The 5,542-nt window shown below is 37.1% G+C and overlaps 1 pseudogene; it reads left to right on the top strand.

Moving 5' to 3' along the window:
- Positions 1 to 668: 668 nt before the first annotated feature.
- On the top strand, positions 669 to 4,478 carry LOC113907758 (annotated as a pseudogene).
- The last annotated feature ends 1,064 nt before the right edge of the window (positions 4,479 to 5,542 follow it).

A 5,542-nucleotide genomic window follows, 5' to 3' on the forward strand; every position in this document is an offset into this window, starting at 1 on the left:
ACTCTAATACTTTGGCCACTTGATGTGAAGAACTGATTCATTGGAAAAGACACTGATTCTGGGAAACATTGAAGGCAGGAGGAGAAGGGGACAACAGAAGATGAGGTGGTTGGATGACATCACTGACTCAATGGACATGAGTTTGAGTAAACTCTGGGAGTCAGTAATGGACAGGGAGGCCTGGTGTCCTGCAGCCCATGATGTTGCAAAGACCCCATGACTGAGCAACTGAACTGATAGATGTGTCTCAATTCTTTATGTTGTCTCAATTCTGCTCCATTTGTCTATGTGCTTATGTTTATGTGAGTACCACACTAGTTCAATAACTATAACTTTAACGAGTTCAATAACTATAACTTTCAAATATCACTTGAAGTTTGAAAGTGTGATAACTCAAGATTTGCTCTTGCTTGAAATTCCTTAGCTGCAATTGAGTTTTACATCGCTCAACATGTAAGGAAACCTAATGTAGTTAGGTGCAAATTAATGAGGTTTCTTTCTATATATTTCAGTGAATTAAACCTCTCAAAATAAGATGCAGTGAGTTGATGCTAGTTCTGGTACGTTTTTTTTTGTATTTCTCCATTTACAAATCCATCCAAGAAACTTTGAAAATCAATTTGAATCCAGGAAGCTGTGGACTTAGTCATGCTATAAACAGACCTGACATGGGCAATGATGACATGACAAAGAAGATGAAGCGAATGGAATCACAGACTACACTTTTAATAAGAGAATATGAAATGGAAGAAGAGACTGATGATAAGATGTTTGTGAGATGTATTCAGGAAACAATCTCTTAGACAGAATCTGATCTCAGTAACTTTAACATTAATGTTCTTTATGTATGGATGTGAGAGTTTGACTATAGAGAAAGCTAAGCACTGAAGAACTGATGCTTTTGAACTGTGGTGTTGGAGAATACTCTTGAGAGTCCCTTGGACTTCAAGGAAATTCAACCAATCCATCCTAAAGGAGATCAGTCCTAGGTGTTTATTGGAAGGATTGATGTTGAAGCTGAAATTCCAAATTTTGCCCACTGATGCAAAGAGCTGACTCATTTCAAAAGACCCTGATGCTGGGAAAGATTGAGGGCAGGAGGAGAAGGGGATGACAGAGGGTGAGATGGTTGGATGGCATCACTGACTCAATGGACACGGGTTTGGGTGAACTCTGGAAGTTGATAATGGACAGGGAGGCCTGGCGTGCTGCAGTCCATGGGGTCGCAGAGTCGGACATGACTAAGCAACTGAACTGAACTGAACTGAATGTATAAATATGAATTGTGTAGCAGTGTTCTATATAGAAAACAGCTGTTTCATTAAAAAGCGAAATTAGATCAGTTTTTTTTTTTTTTTTCTATTCCTTTCTTTTCTTCTCAAAAATTTCCTGTTCTTCTTTGAGTTTCTCTCCTCCAGAGTGATACATATAAACAAAGCCACATGAACAAACATTCAGTTATGGCAGAGTTTAATCACCGCATAGTTCCAAAACAGGTAGATCAGTGTTTAATGTGTGAAACTGACACATATTCTGCATGATGGACTCATGGATTTCTTGCTTATGGAAATCTGTCAATTACCAACAGCATCCTTTAATCTGAATATTAAAGGTAAGCCTAAATGTGGAAGTGGAATGGGAGTGATTTAGTAGAATTCTGGAGGAAATTGAGAGGGGGTCAGCTCTTGTTAAGATGGTAACTATATTATATAGTTTTTGGAGAGAAATTCCCCATGGCCCTTGCCTTGCACTTGCTGCTAAAGTGGCACCTGATAGAAGCTGCGATATTCAACTGGGATGTGGTAAAGCTGACCTAATGACCTGCCATAAAGTTGTCATCCAGCTCAAAAATCTAGGTCCCTTTGTGGCCAATATAATTCATATTCATCAGAAGAATATTCATGAACTTAGTAGTTAGCATCTTCTTCCAGTTTATTTCACTCAAAACAGGTGGATTGCAGGTTAAATTTACCCAGAAATGTGGTGAGTTACATACACACACAGTTACACACAGACACACACTCAGACATATGCATACATAGGGGGAGATTTATAATTTTGTAGTGGTTTATGTACCCTTTTGGAATAAGCTAAAATTATAAAAAAAAAATAGGCAATTAAATAGCCAATTAAAGTTTTTATCTTTGGAAAACAACTTTAAAGTAACACAGAGATCAATAACTAAGTTATGATGCAAGTCCACATAGAGTGTGATTCCATCTACCTATGTATGATCATATTTTAATTACTTTTGAGAATGGAGTTTCTGTCATTAGAGGATTGACTCACAATTAAAAGCTGTAATCTAGTCACCATGGTTAAACCCTCTTTCAGAAAAAAAAAAAAAATCCAAGTATGTGTATATATTCAAGAAGTGTCTCAAATTTTTACACAGAAACAATCCATATTGTCTCTGATTTCATTTCATTTCAACATGAAAATTGTCTCTTTATAATTTTTATGCCTCAACTGAGTTATTAGAGAAGATTATGATAAGAAAGAAAATAATAGACCAGATGAACTAGTACTGGGAAAGATATTATTAAGTGTGTGCTGCTGCCCTTATCTTTCACTGCCGAGGACAGGTATGGTGACTGCTACTATAGGGCATTGATTTGATAATGTGTTTTGTAATGAGAACAGATATGTGGTTAACTTTTAAAACATACATAATAATTCTTAAGAGTATAATAGGTATCAAAATATGGGTTATTTGAAACAGGCTGTGTTTGCTGCTTGGAAAATACAAAAGTGATGTTTGGGTAGTGAGTCATAAATATTGGAATCAAAGAATAAAGAGAGCTGTCTTTGTGAGAAAAAAATGCATTTGAGTTAAACAAATACCTCCTCAGAAAATGGGGAAGACTTCAACAAGGATAGCTCTGAAATTTGCATTTTGGATGTGGGCTAGAAGAGAAAGAATAGAACATAAATGTTGCATTAGAAAAAAACTGAAGTGAACTATGTAGACTTAGGCCAAGGATTTTTGGATGCCTCAACCCACATTTCGGAAAAGGCAATGGCAATCCACTCCAGTACTCTTGCCTGGAAAATCCCATGGATGGAGGAGCCTGGTAGGCTGCAGTCCATGGGGTTGTGAAGAGTTGGACATGACTGAGTGACTTCCCTTTCACTTTTCACTTTTATGCATTGGAGAAGGAAATGGCAACCCACTCCAGTGTTCTTGCCTGGAGAATCCCAGGGACAGCGGAGCCTGGTGGGCTGCCATCTCTGGGGTTGCACAGAGTCGTACCCAACTGAAGCGACTTAGCAGCAGCAGCAGCAACCCACATTTAATACAGATAATTGGTTAACAAACTCCAACATTTATTCATTTTTTCACTAGTTTCTATCTTATTTCAGTTGTTCTATTTACCATACTCTATTATCCAAGCCATTTTTTCCCTCATGTGCCACTAACCACATTAACATTCCTATTACTTCATGGAAACATAGAACAGTGAAATGTTTCCCTCTAATGGAAGCTGAAGCATTATATATCTGTAATAAATGGCCAGAAAAAAAATTATACTTCACTGACGGAGTTCATCCTGTTGGGATTAGCAGACACACTGGAGCTACAAGTTATCCTCTTCTGCCATTTTTCTATGATTTAAACACTTACAGTTGTGGGGAATGTTGGGATGATCCTCTTAATCAGAGCTGATTCCAGACTTCACACACCCATGTACTTCTTCCTGGCTAACCTGTCCTTTGTGGATGTTAGTTATTCCTCCACCATTACTCCAAAGATGCTGGTTGACTTATTGTCAGAGAAGAAAACCATCTCCTTTGCTGGCTGGTTTCTGCAGATGTACTTCTTTATAGCCTTGGCCACAATTGAATGCATCCTTTTTGGGTTAATGGCCCATGACCGCTATGTGGCCATATGTAGCCCTCTCCTTTACTCCTTGATCATGTCCAGGACAGTCTGCCTGAAAATGGCAGCAGGGGTTTTTACAGCAGGACTGTTCAACTCTGTGGTTCACACAGGTTATGTGAACAGCTTGTCATTCTGCAGTTCCAATGTCATCTATCACTTCTTCTGTGACATCCCTCCAATTTTTAAGCTCTTGTGTTCTGACACACACCTGTGTGAAAGCATCTTGTCCACATTTGCTGGTGTGAATATGGTCAGAACTCTGCTGGTGATCCTTACCTCCTAGTGTTACATTCTTTTCTCCATCTTCTGTATGCATAAAGAGGAGGGGAGATGCAAAGCCTTCTCCACATGTGCATGTCACCTGACAGCCATGATCCTGTTCTATTCCACCTCCATCTACACTTATCTGAGACCTACTTCCAGCTACTCCCTGACTCAAGACAAAGTGGCTTCCGTGTTCTACAGAGTGGTGATCCCCGTGTTGAATCCTCTGATCTACAGCTTTAGGAATGAGGAAGTAAAGAAGGCTGTACGGAATGTAATTACTAAGAAAACGGTCCCTTTATTTCTAGGATTGTTGCTTAGGTTTTCTTGACTAAACAGAGCATGTTTTAAAGTTTTAAAGTGTGGATCAAGCTTACTGTTTATCACAAGAATATTTCCTAATTAATCATGTATTATTATTACTCAAGTACTTGTATCCAATTAGATATAAACTAACTGATATAAAATGTGTATCAGACTGTTATAAAATTATATACTTTTCACCTGATCATTTTATATTTCTATTGTGTCATCAAAATTTGAGCTTATTTATAAAGTAATCTTGGTTAGGGAAATGAAGTTATTAAGTATTTAAAGACAAAAGTAACAGTATCATATGAAACTAGCCAAGAAAAGAACTTAGAATTTTCAGTTTATTTTTTCCAGTGCATACTTTTTCACCATTTATGTTTTGTAATAGATTGCTATATAGCATATATGCCAAATGTTTTAAGTTTTGAATAGATTCCGATTTTATTTCATGGAATAATTTCCTGGGGATAAGCTTAAATCAAAATTCAGGAATATAATTTTAATAATAGCAGTAAACACATCAACTTTTATTTCTGCTATTCCTACAAACAGATATTCATTTAAAAAAGAAGTTATGAATTTTTATAAAAGAATGAAATTTAGAAAACTGTTCTTTGATTAGAATGCACTACTTACAGTAGTTTTTCTTCTATTGCCTTCTTTCCTTCTCAAAATTTTCTATTCTTCTCTCACTTTCTGTCTTCCAGATGATTTATACACTCAAAGCCACCTCACACACATTCAGCTACTCCAGAGTTTAAGTAGCTCTACCCGTAGATGTTGACATTGAATGGATGTAACACACATATTATGGAAATCTATCATTAACAACAAATAATCAAAATCAATCATAATATTAAAGCTAACCATTAATATGAAGGTGGAATGGGAATTGGCTTAGTAGAATTCTGGAGTAAAGTTAGTGTGGTTCAGGGCTTGCTAAAACGATCAACTCACATATAATTTTTGAAGGGAAATTCTCCATGGCCGTTCCTTTGCTCTTTCTGCTACAGTTGCACCTGATAGAAGCTGTGATGCTCAAGTCATCTGGGATGTGGCAGAACAGATCATTACCTGTCACAA

Source organism: Bos indicus x Bos taurus, chromosome 17 (genome assembly GCF_003369695.1).
Source record: "Bos indicus x Bos taurus breed Angus x Brahman F1 hybrid chromosome 17, Bos_hybrid_MaternalHap_v2.0, whole genome shotgun sequence".
Lineage (NCBI taxonomy): Eukaryota > Metazoa > Chordata > Mammalia > Artiodactyla > Bovidae > Bos > Bos indicus x Bos taurus.